At 39.1% G+C, this 24106-nt stretch overlaps 1 protein-coding gene and 1 pseudogene across 2 annotated transcripts in view; one reads left to right on the top strand and one right to left on the bottom strand.

The window, feature by feature from the left end:
* Positions 1-24106, bottom strand: part of Fut10 (fucosyltransferase 10) — a 200049-nt gene that overhangs the window by 129431 nt on the left and 46512 nt on the right. The gene's annotated exons all lie outside the window — the stretch shown is intronic.
* LOC114095831 (serine/threonine-protein phosphatase PP1-beta catalytic subunit pseudogene) lies at positions 3781-4940 on the top strand (annotated as a pseudogene).

The raw sequence follows: 24106 nt of genomic DNA, 5'->3' as shown, positions 1-24106 counted from the left end.
AAAAACCCACAGAATGGGAGAAAACACTTGCCAGTTATTCATCTGACAGAGGGTTAATATTCAGATTATACAGAAAAAATCATAAAACTTAACAACAACAAAAAAAACTAAGGGCTGGGGCTGTAGCTCAGTGGCAGAGTGCTTGCCTACCATGTGTGAGGCACTGGGTTCGATCCATCTACAAAACAAAACAAAACCAAGTAATCCCATTAAAAACTGGGCAATGATCTGAATAGATACTTCTCAAAAGAAAAAAAAAGACCAATAAATATATATTTTTAAATGTTTAATATGCCATAAGGGAAATGCAAATCAAAACTACAATGAGATACCATCTCACTCCAGTTAGAATACCTATTATCAAAAACAAAAACAAAAAACAAATGCTGGTGAGAATGTATAGATAAAGGAACCTTTAAACACTGTTGGTGGGAATGTAAATTAGTACAGCCCCTAAGGAAAACCCTATGGAAGCTCCTCAGAAAACTAAAAATAGAACTATCATATGATCCAGCTATCACACTAGTAGGTGTAAACCCAAAGGAAGTCAGTATACAAAAGAGATAAACACTCATGTTTATTGCAGCCCTATTCATAATCACTAAGATATGAAATCGGCCTAGGGTTCCATCAACAGATAAATGGATACGATAATATCACATATAGAGAGGGGAAATTATTCACCCATAAAGAAGAATGAAATTAGGGGAAATACTGGGGAATAATTTTGGCCAAAATCATAGTGTTATATTGCATAAATATGTAACAACAAATCTCACCATTATGTACAACTGTGATGCACAAGATAAAAAAGAATGAAATTCTATCATTTGCAGAAAAATGGATGGAATTGGAGGACATCATGTTAAACAAACTAAGCCAGAAACAAAGACAATTATTTTTATGTTCTCTCTCAAATGTGGACACTTAAGAAAAAGAATATCTGAAAGTAGAAAAATAGAAGAGAGATTACTATGGACTTGCAGGGTGCCAGGGTGGGGTAGATGGACGTAATCAATGCACAATGTATGCATGTATGGAAATATCACAGTGAATCTGTTTAATATGTACAATTAATATGTTAGTACTCACTTTAAAAATCCAGTGGGAAAAAACCATTCACTATCTAAACCTGGAGTTTGTATAGCTCTGATAAAAATAAAGTGAACAAAATATTACATGGAAAATAAGTCTTCTTTCCCATACCTCAGCCACACAGGTGACAGTTGTATGTTCTATATTTTTTAAAAAAAATTGGATGGAAAGGTTAAAAAAGGAAGGGAGGGAGGGAGAGATCTATGATATAATGATTTCCTATACCTAGATTTTTTTTATTTGTACTTATTAAAAGACTTCTTTTAGATTTACTTACAGATTTTTTTTACCATTGATCACTTTTGTGAATACTTGGAAAAAATTAAATTTGTTAATAAATCAAAATCTTTTCAGAGTCTAACTCTTCTGAATCACTTCTTAAATCTTTGACATCTATGTTTTCCTATGTGATATTCTGCTCTGTACCTAAAACCACTGGCATCACAGCCTTCCTTCAAAGAGTGCTCGGCTAACATCTCTGAAATTTTCTTCCAAGCCACTGATACCCAGCCCCGAATTTTAATGTTGATGCTTTCTTTATGTCACCAGAAGTTGTCAAAGAAAGTTTCCACACACCAGCTGGACTCCTATACCTTCCTTAACTAGTCCTTAAGTGCTTTGCTCAGAGAAACCCCCAAAGGCTGTCCCTGTCCCATCACACTAGATGGGGGAACCCAGTTGGTGTCCATTAAGGATTGCACAACAACAGCATTGCTGTCACCCAACTGACAAAGACAGACAGGAGACTACTGGGATAGTTTTAAACCACTGTGACTAAATACCTAACAAGAACAACTTAGAGGATGGAAGGTTTGTTTTGGATCACAGTTTCAGAAGATTCAGTCCATGGATGGCCAGCTCCATTGCTCTGGGCCTGAGGTGAGGGACAGTTTTCATGGCAGAAGAACCCAGCACATGCTCATCTCATGGCAGCCAAGAAATAGAGAAAAAGAAAGAGGGGGAGGGAAAGTGAGGAAGTGAGAAAGGGAGAAGATAAGTTTTCCAGGACATGCCCCTTGTGACCTATTAGGTCCCACCACCTAGCAGTCCATTCAGCTATCTATGGATTAATCCACATTCATCCACTCTTAAGAGCCCTCATGATCCAATCATTGCTTAAAAGCCCCACCTGTACACACATGAGCCTTTGAGGAGCATATCAGGTCAAAACCATAACAGCCATTATGCTGTTGATATGTCATACATGCATGTATGACAAGACATGCTGATTTCAAAGATGCTGAAATTTGAAAAGGAGATAAAAAACTTCCTAGAATTAAGGAAATTTTTTTCTAATAAATAAAAACATAGACATAGCTATAAACTTGGCATTATCCATAAAATTACCACAGAAGTACTCCATCCAGTGCATAAGAGTACCCTGTTCTCTTTATTGATCACATGATATTACGCATGTGTACGCAGTCTCTTCAATATTCGCCCAACTTGGTGGGGTTAAATCTATATAATAAAAGTTGGGTCAAGAAACAGCAAATTTTACAAGTTACGTTGTATCCTAAGACACTCAATACTGGCTGATATCTTCAATAGCAACTAATATCTCAGTGTACACTGTCAAAAGCTCTTGGCGCACAATAAGGGAGGGACTTTTTCAGAAGTCAATGATGAATACAATAGTCAGATTCCAAGCTTATTAAATCAAAGATTAATCCTCTGAAATTATTAACAAGACACCAACTGTGCTCTTAAAGCAAGCTTATCCGCCAAACTGCAAATCATTTACTACACTTTTGACCTAGTTGGAAGCTATGATTTGGAGAATAAACTCCCTTACTCCCCAAACCAGCAGTTTTCCACTCCATTTAATCATCTTAGAATCTCTCTACTCAGGGGAGCAAAAGCGTAAAATAAAGCACTTTCCTCTAAAGTTAATCATGTCTAAATACAGTTATCTCATAGTAGACAAAGGTTCCATAAACATACACTGGAATGGTGCTGGGAAAAATGGAAATCCATGTGTAGAAAAATAAAATTAAACCCCTATCTCTTACCCTGCAAAAAATTCAAAAGTTGATCAAGGACCTAGGCATTAGATGAGAGACCTTGCACCTACAGAAGAAAAAGTAGACCCAACTCTCCAGCATGCCAGCTTAGGAACTGAGTTCCTCAATAAGATTTCTAAAGCACAAGAAGTAAAATCAAGAAGCAATGAATGGGATGGTATCAAAATAAAAGGATTCTTCACAACAAAGGAAACCATCAAGAATATCAAGAGAGAGCCTACAGAATGGAAGAAAATCTTTACCACCTGCACCTCAGATAGAGCACTAATCTCCAGGATATATAAAGAACTCAAAAAACTTAACACCAGAAAAACAAATAACTCAATAAATGGGCACAGGAACTGAACAGGCACTTCACAGAACAGGAAATATGATAAGTCAACAAATATATGAAAAAAATGTTCAACATCTTTAGCAGTTAGAGAAATGCAAATTAAAACTACATTGAGTATGGATGCCTCCCAGTGTGCGCTTGCTCTTGCTGCTGAGGGAGTGGGGGGAGGGCCCAGGAAAAGGGGGAGTTGGAGCCAGGGTCGAAATGCCCGAAATGCCCGGGGACTTGTAGGTGAGAGAACACCAAGCCAGTCGCTGGAGCCTCAGCAGCGGAGAAGCTCTTGTTCCCCCTGCTGGGAAGGAGAGTCTGGTGTCCACATCACCCACCTGCTGGTGGTACAAGGATGTCGTCCAGGAAAGATTGTGCAGATGACTAAAGCAGAAGTCCGGGGCTTATGTATCAAGTCTCGTGAAATCTTCCTCAGCCAGCCTATTATTTTGGAATTGGAAGCACCACTGAAAATTTGTGAAGATATTCATGGACAGTATACAGATTTACTGAGATTATTTGAATATGGAGGTTTCCCACCAGAAGCCAACTATCTTTTCTTAGGAAATTATGTGGACAGAGGAAAGCAGTCTTTGGAAACCATTTGTTTGCTATTGGCTTATAAAATCAAGTATCCAGAGAACTTCTTTCTCTTAAGAGGAAATCATGAATGTGCTAGCATCAATCGCATTTATGGATTCTATGATGAATGCGAATGAAGGTTTAATATTAAATTGTGGAAGACCTTCACTGATTGTTTTAACTGTCTGCCTATAGCTGCCATTGTGGATGAGAAGATCTTCTGTTGTCATGGAGGACTATCACCAGACTTGCAATCTATGGAGCAGATTCGGAGAATTATGAGACCCACTGATGTCCCTGATGCAGGTTTACTCTGTGATTTTCTGTGGTCTGACCCAGATAAGGATGTGCAAGGCTGGGGAGAAAATGATCGTGGTGTTTCCTTTACTTTTGGAGCTGATGTAGTTAGTAAATTTCTGAATCGTCATGATTTGTACTTGATTTGTCGAGTTCATTAGGTGGTGGAAGATGGATATGAATTTTTTGCTAAATGACAATTGGTAACCATATTTTCAGCCCCATATTACTGTGGCGAGTTTGACAGTGCTGGTGGAATGATGAGTGTGGATGAAACTTTGATGTGTTCATTTCAGATATTGAAACCATCTGAAAAGAAAGCTAAGTACCAGTATGGTGGACTGAACTCTGGACGTCCTGTCACTCCACCTCAAACAGCTAATCCTCCGAAGAAAAGGTGAAGAAAGGAATTCTATAAAGAAACCATAAGACTTGTTATGGACATACTTCATAATATATAAGTGTGCACTGTAAAACCATCCAGCCATTTGACACCCTTTATGATGTCACACCTTTAACTTAAGGAGACGGGTAAAGGATCTTAAATTTTTTTCTAATAGAAAGATGTGCTACACTGTATTGTAATAAGTATACTCCGTTATAATATTCAACAAAAGAAGTTAAATCCAAATTCAAAATTATCCATTAAAGTTACATCTTCATGTATCACAATTTTTAAAGTTTGAAAAAGCATCCCAGTTAAACTAGATGTGATAGTTAAATCAGATGAAAGCATGATGATCCATCTGTGTAATGTGGTTTTAGTGTTGCTTGGTTGTTTAATTATTTTGGGCTTGTTTTGTTTGTTTGTTTTTGCTAGAATAATGGCAACTATTTTTAATTTTTTTCTGAAACATTTTTAAAAGTGAAAACATGGGAAGACCTTTAAAGACATTCACCAACTATTATTTTCCTTTACTTATCTATTTGCTCTTACTAAGAAAACAATGCCTCATTACAGTAAAAGGAATTTTAGAGATTGATAGTTTTAAAAATATGCAAACTATCCAATCCAATAATTTTAAATCAAACAGTTTGGGCATACATACAGCTGATAGTGAATATTTTGCTTTTTACAGAAATTGCCACTGATTTGGATTTGTGCACTCTAATTTTTAACTTATTGATGCTCTATTGTGCAGTAGCATTTCATTTAATTTTAAGATAAGGCTCATATAGTATCACCCAACTAGTTGGTTATGTGATTATGTGGTACCTTGGCTTTAGGTTTTAATTTGCATGAAACACCTTTTGGCATGCCTACTTCCTGATAACACCCTCATCTGCATCAGTTTTGTTTTTGGGGTTTTTGTTGTTGTTTGTTTGTTTGTTTTTAGATCCACAGAACATGAGAATCCTATTTTGACAAGCCTTGGAAAGCTGACACTATTTTCCTCCCTCTGTATGAAGGATGTATTTAAAATGGATGCTGGTCAGTGGGACATATTGTCAACAATGGGTATTGGGTGCTTCACTGTCTAATATTGCCATGTGAATGTTGTATATGATTGTAAGGCTGTGTCACTAAAGATTTTAATTCTGGTTTTTCATAATCAAAGGTCGTATGATATTGTATAGATATGCTTTGTAGTGAACTATAGTAGCAATAATTTTTGTACGTGATCAAGAGTTTATTGCAGCATTTCTTTTCTTGTTTTTGTTTTGTTTTGTTTTAAGAGTTAGAATTAACAAATGGCAAGGAGTAGAAAAGTCAACATAAAGATTTTAGAAGGAGAACTTATAGGACACAGGTTTGTGATTCATTGGATGTGATTCTAAAATCTTTTATTGAGCATTGTCAAATTTGTAAGTTTCACAGGGATGGACATCATATTTATAATACCCTTCTATATGTGCTACCATAGACATGAAATTCTTGACCTTAATATTGTCTTTGAAAATGTTAAATTGAGAATTCTATTAACTTACATTTTATGGATTGGCGCATTGTATTACTGCAAGAAATATTTGATTTTCAGCACAGTGCAAAAGTTCTTTAAAATGCATATGTCTTTTTTTCCTAATTCCATTTTGTTTTAAAGCACATTTTAAATGTAGTTTTCTCATTTAGTAAAAGTAACCATAAATGTTGGCAAGGATGTAAAGGAAAAACACTACATACATTGCTGGTGGGACTGCAAATTGGTGCAACCACTCTGGAAAGCAGTGTGGAGATTCCTCAGAAAACTGGGAATGGAACCACCATTTGACCCAGCTAGCCCACTCCACGACCTATACCCAAAGGACTTAAAATCAGCATACTAAGTGACACAGCCACACCAATGTTTATAGCAGCTCAATTCACCATAGCCAAGCTATAGAACCAAACTAGGTGTCCTTCAACAGATGATTGAATTAAAAAAATGTGGTATACATATACAATGTAATATTACTCAGCCATAAAAAATGGCTTTACGACTTTTATTGGTAAATGGATAGATTGGGAGACTATCATGCTGAGTGAAATAAGCCAATCCCAAAAACCGAAAGGCCGAAGTTCTCTCTGATATGCAAATGCTAGCACACAATAAGGGAGAGAATAGAAGTTCATTGGATTAGACAAAGAGGAATGAAGAGAAGGCAGGAGAATGGAAATAGGAAAGACAGTAGAATGAATTGGACATAACTTTTCTCTGTTCATATATGAATACACAAACAATGTAACTCCACTTCATGTACAAGAAAGGGATACTAATTAGAATAAATTATACTTCATGTATCTATAATATGTCAAAATACACACTACTGTCATGTATATCTAAAAAGAACAAATTAAATAAGTAAATAAATAAATATAATCATATCTAGGATGTTCCCAACTTGATTTTCTCATGTACATGCTTTATCAATGAAGCAACAAACATGGTCAAGGATCAGGTCTACATTAAGTATCACTAGTAATGCAGGAACTGGGTATATAATTCAGTTAGTAGAGTGCTTGCCTACCATGCACAAGGCCTGGGTTCTATCCCCAGCACTACCAAAAACAAATAAACAATCAAAAAGAATCAAAGTAATGCAAAATGCATGAACTGTAATTCATAGGCCCAAGTCTATTAATGAATAAGGTCTGAAAACAAATAAGATCCAACTCTCTTAGGACAGTCCCCCCAAAAAAGCAAAATGATAAAAACATTAAGCAAAGGACATACACATTTCCAATATTTTTTCTTTTATTTAATATGTTTTCAACAAATTTCTAATAATAGTATAATGTTCAATACAAGACATTCTAGTGACCTCAAAAAATAGAAGGAAATGGGTAGAAGAAGAAAAGTATCACCCATTTTCACAAAGAAAAGCAACATTCAACAATGGGGGCTTTTCCCCCACATAAGTACGAATTTGTGCATGAGTACTATGTGCATGTATGTGCATGTGTGTGAGAGCATGTGTGTACGTGAATGTGTTATGATGTGCTAGTGTAGTGGGTGTAGAGCTAAATGAGAAAACACTGATTTCAACCTAACAATGCATTAACTATTGACATATGTCTTCAGTAAAAGAATTCATGATAAAATTAGCATATTCTATATTACTATATGTAAAGTAAGTTAAGATTTGTTCCCAAAACCATATTCTATAGAGACTAATCATATGGCTCCCCAGCTGCCAAGATACACAGCCAGCCTGTTAATTTCTGCCATGAAGCAATGATGGAGCACTAGAGGGGCAATCCGAGTAGGCTGGAGCACAGGCAGTGAATAAAGGCCTCAGCCACAGAGAGCCTACCATACCAGTGCAGTGAGCCAGAACAGAGGCAAGGCAGAGTGCACCCACTTGTCATGCAGAGGCAGCCAGCCCAAACCCAATGCAGATGCCCACTCCACACAGCACCATAGCCTGGAACCCCCGAGCATCCATGGTCCCAAACCTCAACCTCCCTCCCACTTCCTGACTAGGTTTGGGAGTGAAGAAAGGGAAGTGGGACAGACCTAAATGGGATTGCAGGGCTAACCAATAGCAGTTGGTGCTTTTCCAAACTCTCATTAGCATAAATTGGGACCAATGGCATTGACCAATTGCTATATAAACCCCTAGACTACCATACTCAAGCAGCAATCCCTACTGGGTCCCTCTTGCCCTGCAAGAGCTCTGTCTCTTTTTTCCCCTCATGAATAAGTCCTACTCCTTTGCACTCAATTTTCCTCATATGTGAATTTTATTCTTCAAATTCGTGAAGCAAAAGCCTGGAAAGAAGCTGGTAGTTAGTTTCTGGGGTCTTCTGGAGGGAATGGTATGACATGAAGAGCTTCAATAGGCCACTCAATCATAGTGGGGGGCTACACAGACTGTGTCCCTCAGAGCTGACACAAGCAGGAACACCCCACCTTGATTAGCTAACACTACAACAGGCTTTCTCTGCTGCAGAGGCCTCAAGCTTATGGAGGCTGGACTCACCAGCAGAAGCAGAGAATCCAGTTCCATCTCAAACTCTGGTTTCACTATGAGTCAAAGAAGAAACAGAATGGGCCCCAAAGTAAGAAATAAAAAATGCCATATATACTCTAACAATGACAGGGGAAGCTTAACAGCCACAGCTTCTTTCTTCCCAGCTCAGTTACCCTATCTCCAAAGCTTTAGCTCATGTGGTATGTATGCAGCATGTGTGTACAGCTGAGCATGACAGCCAGCCAGGAAGCAAGCAGCACATGGAGCAGAAGCACAGGACAGGGGGGAGGAAAGGAAGGCTCTCAGAGAAGGATCTCATCACACAATGTTGGGGGATGTTGGGTTTTCTGCATAGGTGAGGTCCTTCAGCTACTATAATCACAAAATGTGTGGAAATGACCTCACCCACATGTGGAAAAATGGCAGAGTAGAGGGGTGTCTTCAATGACATGTTCAACTACTGAACAAAATAGGTCTGTCTGCCCTAGACTTCTGGCTAATTTTGTAAATTAATATCTTTATTGCTAAGCCACTTTGATTAGGTTTTTCATACTTACAGCCTATTACATTTAATGGCAAAAACATTACACTGTGGCCTAACATATGGGAAGTCTGTGTGTGGGTGTTTAAAAACAATGTAGGACACTGGGGTTGTGGCTCAGTGGTAGAGTGCTTGCCTGGCACATGTCAGTCACTGGGTTCAATCCCCAGTACCACATTAAATAAATAAAATGTATTGTGTCCATTCACAACTAAAAAAAAAAACACCCAACGTAGGAGATGAGACCTTCCTGGCTTTTTTTCCAAGAAGTCAAATCACTATTGCCAATAGGGACTCTAGGAAACAAATGCTTTTTCAGAAAGAGGTTTCCAAGTTGGTTATCCCCTTTCAGTTATCTCATGGCTTTTGTAATGGACTATACATAGCATTTATCATTCTCAACTGCAATTATGTGTAAATCTATCTAACTCCCTACCAGTGAGGGAAGCTTTCAAAAACCAAGTATTGCTCATCTTTGCCTAAGAACCAACATACTTCCAGCAGTGTAGTAGGTTCACAAAGATATTCCAAGTATAGTCAAGCTTGATGGAATATGCCTGTAATCCCAGAGACTGGGAGACAGAGGCAGGAGGATCCCAAGTTCAAGGACAGCCTCAGCAATTTAGCAAGACCCTGTCTCAAAATTTAAAAAATGCAAAGGACTGGGGTAAAACACCCCTGGTTTGTTGAATCCCTAGTACTCCCCCCAAGCACTCCCCAAATATATATGTATATGTATGTGTGTGTGTGTGTGTGTGTGTATTCCAAGAAATAATAAACACAGTTAAGTCTTATTTTGTAAAAAGTCAGGCCTTAGCATTTTCTGACAATAAGCTGTATAGAGTAAGCAAGAAGTAAAACTAGAAACTTTATGCTAACAGCAAGTACATGTCAAGGGACACCACTCAAATATAGATCAACTGTAATTAAATGTAAGCATTGAAATATGGTATAACCTCTATACAGGTGTCATCTGAAAGTTTAATCAGTCTCATCACAAAATTAAAAAAAAAAAGAAGAAGAATTTCATTCAAATTCCTTGTTAGATTTTGTGACTTGGATGGCCACCCAATGAGGTCAACAGGTTTCTCTGAACAAAAAATAACATATTAAATTAGAAACTGATAAAACAAATTGATAAGAAAATGACTACCTTGATCATGAACTTTATCCTTACTGATTTACTCTGACAAGCTTAACAGTCTTATTCTAATTACTTATGATAATATTTCACGGTAGACTAGTATATGATACTAACTCATTAATAATAATAATAAAATATAAGCAAAACTTTGATATTAAGTTATTAACTTTTGGCAAAAAAATAATAAAGTCAGTGTTTTGAGAAAGAATTAATGAGTCATGAGAATGGAAATGAGACATTAAAAAAATGCTAAAGAACCAGAAGATTTAATTTGAACTTTGGAAGATCTTCTCATTGGAGGTAGTTTCTTGATTATTCCATGCTGATCACATTTCATTATTGTTTATTACATGCAAACATATTAGCAGTCAGTCAGGAGGAAACACTAAGTTTCACTCTAATTCTGAGCTCATGTGAAGTCCATGAAGTTATAAATCTGCAAGTCAATGTCTTAAGCTTGTCTGAGAAGCTTTATATGAATCAAATATATAAGTAAGCAATAAATAAAATTTCATAAAAAGCAGATCATATTTCCAATTTGTTATTTGAACTTGCAAGATTTAATTATACACTTTCATTTTGCTTTAAAATTTTCAAGTGTTAAAAACATTCAAACTTGGAGGGGAAATTGGTATAGCCAATTTCCAATTTAGCAGTATGTGTAAAAATTTTAATTTATGCACTCACACAGCAATTCAGATATTTAGAAAAATACTAGCACATGAACATAGACATACAATATGTTCATAGTAACTGTTACAGTTTGATTCCAAAGTATCTCCCAAAGACCCATGGGTTAAAGACCTGGTCACCAACCTATGGCATTACAGTAGTGGAACCTTTAGAAGGTGGGGCCTAGTGGGAGGAAGTTATTCATTAGGAGGATGCTCCTGAAGGGGATATTGGAACCAAAGCTCCTTATTCCTCTTTTGCTTCCTGGCCATCATGAGATGAACAGCTCTGCTCTACCATGTGCTCCTCAACATGATGCACTGCCTTGCCACAGGCCCAAACACAATAGAGCAAATCAACCATGAATTACAACATTTAAAACCTTCCTCCTTTTAATTTGGTTAGCTCAGGTTATTTGTCACAGCAATGAAATTGATGAACACAGTAATATTACAAAAGGAAGAGAAAGAAGGGAGGGATGGACCTAAAATTCAATTATACAAGAATGGTTAATTTAGATACATCCATACTATGGAATGAACATAGCTTTTAAAATAATAAAGTTGCTATAATATAACATGAAATAAATCTTTGAAACATAAATAGAAAATCATCAAATTATGTTACATGCATGTATGAATATGCCATAATGAAACCTGCTATTCCATATAATTAATATGCACCAATAAAAAATGTTAAAATGGAAAGAAAGAAAAACAAGGAGAAATCAGTATCTTTCGTGTAATTCATTAAAAGAAAATCAGGGAAAACGCGAGAGGTTTGTCGGCACGGAGGGTATCACTGCTTATTCAGCAAATCGCCCCGCGGCTAAAGTCTGGGATAGAGACGCAGGGTTACAGCGCTGCAGTTTCTGCCAGCCGCGCAAGCACCGTACTCAGGGCTGAATTCTGGGTTCGAGACGGGGGAAGGAAGCGGTCCATCTCGGTTCTCCACACCGGTCAGACCACAGAGGAGGCCAGCAGCCACCATGTTGGTAAACTGACGTCACCACCCCTGTTTTTGACTGACCGCAGCTCATTCAGCCATAGAACAGGTAATTTCAGGCTGCAATTCGCCTGCGGCTTGCAGACAGATTGCTAGGGCTCAGCGCCTGGGTGCTTCTTAGAACCTGATCTTATCAGAGTGAATACGGAGCGCGGGGCGGCCGAGTTCCGGCTCCCGGAACTGAGCCCGCGGGGACTGCTTCTTGGAGCTTACATTTATAGGAGCTTACACCGAGCACGGAGTGGCCGAGTTCCGGCTCCCGGAACTTCCCTGGCCCGGGGCTAGGAGCCCGCGGAAACTGCTTCTCGGTCCGGGTCCTGCTGAGGGCCGGTCAGGACTCACCCGGTGCTTTGGTTGCCCGGCAAGGGGAACGAAATGCTGCCATTCGCATAGGATACCAACATGGCAGAGATCTGACGTCTGCAGAAAGCAGCAGAGGAGGGAACTTCATCAATACCAGTGGTGACATAAGCAGTTGGTTTCCTGGTAGGGGGGGTGAGGCACAGTCACCCGAGTCTCCTCAATTTGTCGTCGAGCCAGAGGGAAGGAGCCGGGCCGCCGCCAGCGCCCGGAGCAGGCCCAGCGGCTTGCCAGCGTGGTGACCGCGTGACCCCAATTGGAGAGGGGGCGGAGCGGAGCCGCCAGCCGCAACCGCAAGGTGGGCAGACCCGCGACCCAGTGGTACATGGGCGTGGTAGGAGGGGCAGGGCAGAGCCGCAGTTCGCGCTTGCAAGGTAAACAGACCTGTGTCAGCCTGGCGGGTCAGGCCCAGTGGCCTGCCAGTGTGGTACACACGTCACCCCAACTGGAGTAGGGGCAGAGCAGATCCTTCTCCCACGCCCGGATCAGGCCCTGCCGGTGTGGTGGTCACGTGACCCCAATTGGAGTGGGGGCGGAGCGGAACTGCCACCCGTGCCCGCAGGGTGAGCAGATCAGTGATCAACCTGCAGATCAGGCCCAGGGGTCCGCAGGCGTGGTAGGAGGGGCAGGGCAGATCCGTCGCCCGCGCCTCCAAGGTAGGCAGACCTACAACAGACCGGCGGATCAGGCCCAGGAGCCTGCCGGCGTGGTACAAACACCACCCTAATTGGAGTAGTGGCAGAGCAGAGTCGCTGTCCGTGCCAGGAACAGGCCCAGCGTCCTGCAGGCGGGGTAGCCATGACACCCTAATTGGAGTAGGGGCAGAGCAGAGCCTCCACCCGTGCCCGAAAGGTGGGCAGATCTGCGACCGACCAGCGGGACAGGCCCAGTGGCCTGCCGGTACGACAGACACGTCACCCCATTTGCAGTAGGGGCAGAGTAGAGCCGCCTCCCGCGCCTGCAGGGTAGGCAAACCTGCAACCGACCGGCGGATCAGGCCCGGTGGCCTGCCGGCGTGGTACACTCGTCACCCCAATTGGAGTAGGGGCAGAACAGAGCCGCCGCCAGCTCCCAGAACAGGCCCAGTGACCTGCCGGTGTGGTAGCCACGACACCCCAATTGGAATAAGGAGAGAGCAGAGCCGCCGCCCGCACCTGCAGGAAAGATACGCAAGCAGTATGAAAAGACAAGGAAAGAAAGTACCACAAGCAATTCAGGTCAACGCAACTTTAGAAGAGGTAACAGCTGCAGCAGATGGAATGTCAGATAAAGAATTCAGGATATACATGCTTCAGATGATCTGGAGTATCAAGGAAGACATTAAACAGCAAAATCAGACAATGAAAGATCACTTCGACAACGAATTACGCAAACAAATCCAGGAAGCAAAGGATCAACTATACAGGGAGATAGAGGTTATAAAAAACAAACAAACAGAAATCCTAGAAATGCAGGAAGCAATAAACCAACTTAAAAACTCAATGGAGAATACTACCAGCAGAGTAGAACACTTAGAAGATAGAACATCAGACAATGAAGACAAAGTATTTCAACTGGAAAACAACATAGACAGCTCAGCAAGACTGTTAAGAAACCATGAGCAGAACATCCAAGAAATATGGGATAACATTAAGAGACCAAACTTAAGAGTCACTGGGATACAGGAAGGTACAGAGCTCCAAACCAAAGGAATGAGAAGTCTATTCAATGAAATAATACAAGAAAACTTCCCAGACTTGAAGAATGAGACAGAACCCCAAATCCTAGAAGCCTACAGGACGCCGAATGTGCAAAATCATAAGAGATCCACACCTAGACACATCATAATGAAGATGCCCAACATACAGAATAAGGAGAGAATTTTAAAAGCTACAAGAGAAAGGAAGCAGATTACATTTAGGGGTAAGCCAATCAGGATAACAGCTGATCTGTCAACACAGACTCTGAAAGCTAGAAGATCCTGGAATAACATATTTCAAACACTGAAAGAAAATGGGTTCCAACCAAGAATTGTGTATCCAGCGAAATTAAGCTTCAGGATGGAGGATGAAATTAAAACCTTCCACGATAAACAAAAGTTTAAAGAATTCGCAGCTAGAAAACCATCTCTTCAAAACATCCTCGCCAAAGCATTACAGGAAGAGGAAATGGAAAATAACAATGAAAACCAACAGTGGGAGGTAGGACAGTAAAGGGGGGGGGGGGAATAATCAAAGAGGAAAACAAACCATGTTTAGTAACAGAAATAAACAAATATGGCTGGAAGAACAACCCATATCTCAATAATAACCCTAAATGTTAATGGCTTAAACTCACCAATTAAGAGACACAGGCTAGTAGAATGGATCACAAAACAAGACCCAACAATATGCTGCCTGCAGGAGACGCATTTGATAGGAAAAGACATATATAGGCTGAAGGTGAAAGGTTGGGAAAAATCATATCACTCATATGGACTTCGGAAACAAGCAGGAGTGTCCATACTCATATCAAATAAAATAGATTTCAAGCCAAAGTTAATCAAAAGAGATAAAGAGGGACACTACATACTGCTTAAGGGAACCATACAACAACAAGACATAACAATCATAAATATTTATGCCCCAAACAATGGTGCAGCTATGTTCGTCAAACAAACTCTTCTCAAGTTCAAGAGTCTAATAGATCACCATACCATAATCATGGGAGACTTCAACACACCTCTCTCGCCACTGGACAGATCTTCCAAACAAAAGTTGAATAAGGAAACTATAGAACTCAATAACACTATTAATAACCTAGACCTAATTGACATATATAGAATATATCACCCAACATCAAGCAGTTACACTTTTTTCTCAGCAGCACATGGATCCTTCTCAAAAATAGATCATATATTATGTCACAGGGCAACTCTTAGACAATATAAAGGAGTAGAGATAATACCATGCATCTTATCTGATCATAATGGAATGAAACTGAAAATCAACGATAAAAGAAGGAAGGAAAAAGCATACATCACTTGGAGAATGAACAATAGGTTACTGAATGATCAATGGGTTATAGAAGACATCAAGAAGGAAATTAAAAAATTCTTAGAGATAAATGAAAACACAGACACAACATATCGGAATCTATGGGACACATTGAAAGCAGTTCTAAGAGGAAAATTCATTGCTTGGAGTTCATTCCTTAAAAAAAGAAAAAACCAACAAATAAATGATCTCATACTTCATCTCAAAATCCTTGAAAAAGAAGAGCAAAACAACAGCAAAAGAAGTAGAAGGCAAGAAATAATTAAAATCAGAGCTGAAATTAATGAAATCGAAACAAAAGAAACAATTGAAAAAATTGACAAAACTAAAAGTTGGTTCTTTGAAAAAATAAACAAAATCGACAGACCCTTAGCGATGCTAGCGAAGAGAAGAAGAGAGAGAACTCAAATTACTAGCATACGGGATGAAAAAGGCAATATCACAACAGACACTTCAGAAATACAGAAGATAATCAAAAACTATTTTGAATCCTTATACTCCAACAAATTAGAAGATAGTGAAGGCATAGATAAATTTCTTAAGTCATATGATCTGCCCAGATTGAGTCAGGAGGATATAGAAAACCTAAACAGACCAATATCAATTGAGGAAATAGAAGAAACCATAAAAAGACTTCCAACTAAGAAAAGCCCAGGTCCAGATGGGTATACAGCAGAATTTTACAAAACCTTTAAAGAAGAACTAATACCAATACTTTTCAAGCTACTTCAGGAAATAGAAAAGGAGGGAGAACTTCCAAATTCATTCTATGAGGCCAACATCACCCTGATACCTAAACCAGACAAAGACACTTCAAAGAAAGAAAACTACAGACCAATATCTCTAATGAACCTAGATGCAAAAATCCTCAATAAAATTCTGGCGAATCGGATACAAAAACATATCAAAAAAATTGTACACCATGATCAAGTAGGATTCATCCCTGGGATGCAAGGCTGGTTCAATATAAGGAAATCAATAAATGTTATTCACCACATCAATAGACTTAAAAATAAGAACCATATGATCATCTCGATAGATGCGGAAAAAGCATTTGACAAAGTACAGCATCCCTTTATGTTCAAAACTCTAGAAAAACTAGGGATAACAGGAACATACCTCAATATTGTAAAAGCAATCTATGCTAAGCCTCAGGCTAGCATCATTCTGAATGGAGAAAAACTGAAGGCATTCCCTCTAAAATCTGGAACTAGACAGGGATGCCCTCTCTCTCCACTTCTGTTCAACATAGTTCTCGAAACACTGGCCAGAGCAATTAGACAGATGAAAGAAATTAAAGGCATAAAAATAGGAAAAGAAGAACTTAAATTATCACTATTTGCAGATGATATGATTCTATACCTAGCAGACCCAAAAGGCTCTACAAAGAAACTATTAGAGCTAATAAATGAATTCAGCAAAGTGGCAGGATATAAAATCAACACGCATAAATCAAAGGCATTCCTGTATATCAGCGACAAATCCTCTGAAATGGAAATGAGGACAACCACTCCATTCAAAATATCTTCAAAAAAAATAAAATACTTGGGAATCAACCTAACAAAAGAGGTGAAAGACTTATACAATGAAAACTACAGAACCCTAAAGAGAGAAATAGAAGAAGATCTTAGAAGATGGAAAAATATACCCTGTTCATGGATAGGCAGAACTAACATCATCAAAATGGCGATATTACCAAAAGTTCTCTATAGGTTTAATGCAATGCCAATCAAAATCCCAATGGCATTTCTTGTAGAAATAGAGAAAGCAATCATGAAATTCATATGGAAAAATAAAAGACCCAGAATAGCAAAAACAATGCTAAGCAGGAAGTGTGAATCAGGCGGTATAGCGATACCAGACTTCAAACTATACTACAGAGCAATAGTAACAAAAACAGCATGGTACTGGTACCAAAACAGGCGGGTGGACCAATGGTACAGAATAGAGGACACAGAAACCAATCCACAAAACTACAACTATCTTATATTTGATAAAGGGTCTAAAAGCATGCAATGGAGGAAGGATAGCATCTTCAACAAATGGTGCTGGGAAAACTGGAAATCCATATGCAACAAAATGAAACTGAATCCCTTTCTCTCGCCATGCACAAAAGTGAATTCAAAATGGATCAAGGAGCTTGATATCAAATCAGAGACGCGCCGTCTGATAGAAGAAAAAGTTGGCTACGATCTACAGTCGGTGGGGTCGGGCTCCAAATTCCTCAATAGGACACCCATAGCACAAAAGTTAATAACTAGAATCAACAAATGGGACTTACTCAAACTAAAAAGTTTTTTCTCAGCAAAAGAAACAATAAGAGAGGTAAATAGGGAGCCTACACCCTGGGAACAAATCTTTACTCCTCACACTTCAGATAGAGCCCTAATATCCAGAGTATACAAAGAACTCAAAAAATTAGACAATAAGAGAACAAACAACCCAATCAACAAATGGGCCAAGGACCTGAACAGACACTTCTCAGAGGAGGACATACAGTCAATCAACAAGTACATGAAAAAATGCTCAACATCTCTAGCTGTCAGAGAAATGCAAATCAAAACCACCCTAAGATACCATCTCACTCCAGTAAGATTGGCAGCCATTAGGAAGTCAAACAACAACAAGTGCTGGCGAGGATGTGGGGAAAAGGGTACACTTGTACATTGCTGGTGGGACTGCAGATTGGTGCAGCCAATTTGGAAAGCAGTATGGAGATTTCTTGGAAAGCTGGGAATGGAGCCACCATTTGACCCAGCTATTCCCCTTCTTGGTCTATTCCCTAAAGACCTAAAAAGAGCATGCTACAGGGACACTGCTACATCGATGTTCATAGCAGCACAGTTCACAATAGCAAGACTGTGGAACCAACCTAGATGCCCTTCAATAGACGAATGGATAAAAAAAATGTGGCATTTATACACAATGGAGTATTACTCTGCATTAAAAAATGACAAAATCATAGAATTTACAGGGAAATGGATGGCATTAGAGAAGATTATTCTAAGTGAAGCTAGCCAATCCCTAAAAAACAAATGCCAAATGTCTTCTTTGATATAAGGAGAGTAACTAAGAACAGAGTAGGGTCGAAGAGCAGGAGAAGAAGATTAACATTAAACAGGGATGAGAGGTGGGAGGGAAAGGGAGAGAGAAGGGAAATTGCATGGTAATGGAAGGAGACCCTCAGGGTTATACAGTGGAGGAGGTAGAGAGAGAGGAGGGGAGGGGAGGGGAGAGGTGGGGAGGGGGTAGGGTGGAGGATGGGAAAGGCAGCGGAGCACAACAGACACTAGTATGGCAATTTGTAAATCAATGGATGTGTAACTGATGTGATTCTGCAATCTGTGTATGGGGTGAAGGTGGGAGTTCATAACCCACTTGAATCAAAGTGTGGAATATGATATGTCAAGAAATTTGTAATGTTTTGAACAACCCACAATAAAAATTAAAAAAAAAAAAAAAGAAAATCAGGCAAAACTAAAGGATAAACTCAATTATGCATAAAAATTCTAGAAAGATAGCCATTAATCTGACTGGCATGGTGTATAAGAACATAAACACTAAATTTCAGTTTTTCCTGGGAGACTATTGTTTTAATTTGGCCATAAGTAATATATTCATTCATTTCTTAAATTATTTTTGAAAACCAAAAATATTAAAGAAAAAAAACAGAATCTTTCTGAAGAGAAAAATAAAAAAAAATTCTCACAAATTTGGTAAAATATGTCAAGACTCAAAGATACATTCCTAAAACTGCCACATCATCCCAGTGATATTTAAGAAATACTACCCTTGGACTCCTGCCTGTTTTTATAAGAGTATCATAATTCGGAATTTATGTGGAAAATTATATGGCACAGTAAACTGCCAGGAATTTCACCTACCCCAAAAAGGAAAGAGGCAAATTATAGTTCACTTGAACATCAGCAGGTGAATGTGTTCTGCTAACATCCACCTAATGAATTAGAGATGAGCCTACATTCTCTCAGAGGCCCTTTCAGAACAATGCCTAATAATTCAGCTTAAAGGTTGGCTGGAATTTAAAAATTAAAACCTGACAAAAATAAGCAAATCAGAGACCATCAAACCAAGCACCTTGAAATAATAACATTTGCAAATGTATCAAGCTTAGGACTTTTAAATATGTATTTCAAAATCTTGATTATATTTAAAAACCAAATATTGGCAATGTTGAAGCTCTTAAAATAGTATTCTGGAAGGAAAAGCGTAATAAAACATAATATATCCATAGTAAAACAGGAAACTAAACTATAAAATGGGTAAAAAAAAAAAAATTTAACAGTTGAGAAATCAGGTATGGGATGCCTAATCCCTCAGCAAACCCTCCAGCTGGATTTAGCTTCTAGAGGGCTTCTCCCAGAGCAGGGGCCCCTTATAACTGAGGGTTTCAAGGTAAAGAAGCATAAAATACCCATTTTTCTTACCCTTTCTCCATTTGTTAGAAGGTCCTACACCACAGGTGCTTGACAGTACTTTCTAAAGGGGAATAGGGTGACCAGTTAATCTCAACTGGCCGCGAACTTTTCCAGTTTTACCACTGAAAATCCCTTACCTCACATGTGCACGCTAAAAAAAGATTGATTTAATAGAAGTTGAGAGTAGAATGCAGTTAATAGAGGCTGGAAAGAATAGTGGGGAGGGAGAGATGATGAAAGGTTTGTCCATGGGTACTAAATTACATTTAAATAGGAGCAAGAAGTTCTGATGTACCATTGTGCCATAGGGTGACTACAGATAACAATTATGTACTGTATGTTTTTTAAAACTAGAAAAAGGGGGTTGGGGTTGTGGCTTAGCAGAAGAGTCCTCTAAGTTCAGTCCTCAGCACCACATAAAAATAAATAAATAAAACAAAGGTATTGTGTCCAACTACAACTAATAAATAAATTCTTTCTTCTTTTTTTAAAAAAAAAAAAACATTTAAAATCTTTCACCATAAAAAATTTATAAAAGAGAGAACAGATATGTTTAACTTGATTTAAACATTAACCTGCCGAGCACAGTGGCATACACCTGTAATCCCGATACCTCAAGAGGCTGAGGCAGGGGGATGGCAAGTTCAGTGCCAGCCTTGGCAATTTAGTGAGACCCTAAGCAACATGCAAAATCCTGTTTCAAAATAAAAAATAAACAGGGTTAGGGATGTAGTTCTGTGGTAAAGTGCCCCTAGGTTCAATCCCCAGTAACAAAAATAAACAAACAAACACACATTAACTTGATTTAAACAACCTGACTGTAATAGACATGAGTACACAATGAATACATGCATTGAACATCACATGGCACTTCATTAATATGCATAATTTTATGTTTTATATACCAGTTTCATATAAAGTTATTTTTAAAATGCGCATTGATTTTAAAAAGAGGAGTGGGCTCTTCCATCATCAAAGAGATGCAAGACAGACTGGAGCAGGATCTTTCAGGGATGCCACTGGCAGGATTCCTGAGTTAGATGATTTGGGCAGATCAAAGAGCCATAGTCACTTTCAACTCAACACTTACAAGATTCTAATAGGGCAAGCACCTTACTTCTCTCCCTTTTCTAAAATCAATTCAAAATTCACTCAATTCGAAATTGTCTCAGAATTCACGCAATCCTTCAAAACAGGAAATGTATATCATAACCCACTTGAATCAAAGTGTGAAATATGGTATATCAAGAACTATGTAATGTTTTGAACAACCAACAATAAAAATTTTAAAAAAAAGAAAAGAAATGTATAGATTCCTTCTCTGGAAATATCTAAGAAAAGCATAGCTAACATTCCCCCATTTCATGTGGCTTTGTTGTTGTTATATCTACAAACTTACGAAAAGACTAGAGGACCAGACACACAGTCGAAGGGGAGTTGGTGTAGATTTCAGCACTTTTGAATAGACCAATAGAGCAACCCAACACAAACAGCTTCTAGTACAGAGATTGTCCCAGCTGTGGGGACTTAATCTAATAAAAATGTGTGAAGTGGCTTTGGTTCAGGAGTTGGTCCCTGTTCTGATTTTGATGTCTTATTTGCTTACTTCATGAAAATGTCTGCGAGCTGGCTAGGAACTGGAAAACAAAGATACAGAACTCAATGACTAAAGGAGAGAAACACCTTTGGTGATGGAACATATGTCCTTCAGTGCATCAGACAACACTTCCACAGGGAAATAGTCCTTGGACGGTTTGACTTTTAGAACATTAGCTTGCTCTGATTCACTTTTCAGTTCCTTGCCTCTTTCATGGTCCTAAGGCTGCCCAGAGGATCAGTGTGCATTATGAACAGTTGGCATGACAGGCTGGAACTGAAGGAATCCACTATGTTGCTAAGCAGCCCCAAGACAGAGTGTAGCACCCACAGGAGAGCAGAGGTGCTTGCTGGTAGTTAACCAGGAGAAAAGAAAGCAGCCCAACCTTTAAAGAGCCCACAGGGAATCTTCTATGAACTTTCACTGAAAATTTCTCAAGTGAGAAAGCCAGCAGTCTCTCACTCGATACATATTTGACAAAGGATAAGGCTCATGAGCCTATGGGTGTGTGCATGCGCCTACATTACCATGTGTCAAGAGTCTGCTGGTTCCTGTTAGCTAGCATAGTGACTCCTTGCACTGTACCAGAAGAGCCAAACATCTTCCCAGAATTATTTCCCGGTTGGGAAATGGAAAGTTATTGGATTGACTCTTCCATCTAATGGTATGTAATGAAGTTTGGTACATAATAGAAATTCTGGCCCAGTAAAACATCAGAGACAATTCTATCCTTTGCAACCCAAGAGCTGAGCTGGCATGCATGGGCCCCAATACAGCACTGTCAGCCCGGGCCAGATCCTCAGGCAGAATGCCTGTGCCTGATGACCACCTCTAACAGCCACTGCACTCAGGTTTCCTACCAAACTGTCAGGTCCCTTTTGTCTAATAATGAGCAGTGGATAGATGCTGGGTGTTATGGTCTGGGCCATTCAGATGCCAAACCTTGAAAATAAATCCTCCCCCAGTAACTTGGAGCTAGTACTCAGGAAAAATAATGGCACCACAGAGATATCATTGAGCTTGCATGAAAAGAATTAGAGGATTAGAACTGGTAAATGACGTTATGAGAAAAGTACCACATTCACTGATCCAAGGTAAGAAAATTAAGATAGAATAACACAAAATGAGGATGAAAGGGAAAGCAGAGAAATGCTGAACTTGTTTTAAGCTACACAATAGCTGGAACCAGGCCAAAATGAACCAAGGAGTCATATTTCGACATTCTATTCATCTGTTCCCGAGCAGATAGGCCAAAGAGGATGTGTTGGTTTCCATTCAACCTTACTGAATGACTCCATCTCAAAAGAGAAATTGCACAGCACCATTCATTAGAAAATTGATTCTACATCTTTCTAAAAATATTTGTTTTAGATTTTAAATAATATGACAACCTCAGAGGGAATAATCCAGAATTCTGTCCTAGAACAGCTCTAAATAAAGCACCCCTGAGTTCCACTGGGCAGCAGCCAAGAGCTCTGAATCTCAAAGGCTGTGCCTGCTCAGCCATTCACCACTCCAGGGTCAGGACAGGCATCTGACAATTCCTAAGTTTTCCTTTTCAGACTGGACATCAAGAGTCAAATCCCTCATGCACATAACTTAGGCAACACAAATATTCAACAGAGTCAACATATGAATGTCAATTCAATAACAGGGGACCACATTTAAGCCCATCCTTACTGAATACACACTTTCATGTTCTGCAGTCTAAAGAACCAAGACAGAAAAATCCTCAATGTTTGTGAAACTTAGCACCTTTGAAATCAACATCACCAAATTAGTTTTTTGAATGAAGCCTCCAAATATCTCAAAATTTAAGATATTAAATAGAGACCCAATGAAAACAAAAGTGAAGCATTGGAAATGAAGAATAAGTCCATGATGAATACTAGAAAAGACCTCAAAAACTGACACCCAGCAAAGGCTATACAAATAGATTTTGTAATTTAATCCCTTCAGTTCATTCTTCAACCACAGAGCCATGAAAGAAGGTGACAATCAGAAAATACTGGCCCCGTCACTCACTGTACTAACACAGCATCAGCCTTGCTATGATAGTACAGTGCCAATGGCTGCTTAGGTCTGAGCCATTAATGTTGCCCGGTGTCTAAGGAGAGCCACCGTATGCAGCCTGTGAAGTTACATCGTAGAAAAGACTCTTTCTTCCTCTCAAGTTACTCATGATATCTCTGCATTGCTGTCTTAGGAGATCCTGGGCATCAAGGCAATGCAGTAATGTGTCCATGCAGAAGGGAATGGAAAATCATGAAGGACAGAATATTTCACTTCCTAAGTATATATGATCATGATAGTTTATTTCTTTCATTTATTTATTCATTTATATTTCTTAAAACAAAAATAGTGGCACAATGCTATGAACTAAATGTTTGTGCCCCCCAAAAATTCTTATGTTGAAACCATAATTTAAAGGTATTGGGAGGCTGGACTTCTTTCAAGAGGTAATTAGGTCTGAATGAAGTCATCAGAGTGGCATCCCCGTGATTGGATTAGTGTCCTTAAAAGGAAAAGAGACACCAGAGCTCTTGCTCTTTCTATCATGTGAGGATACTGCAAGAAAGTGGCCATCTGCAAACCAGAAAGACAACCCTTACTAAGACATGGGAT

This window comes from Marmota flaviventris, chromosome 3 (genome assembly GCF_047511675.1).
Source record: "Marmota flaviventris isolate mMarFla1 chromosome 3, mMarFla1.hap1, whole genome shotgun sequence".
In the NCBI taxonomy this organism is placed as follows: Eukaryota; Metazoa; Chordata; class Mammalia; order Rodentia; family Sciuridae; genus Marmota; species Marmota flaviventris.
This window is presented reverse-complemented; position numbering and strand designations above follow the sequence as displayed.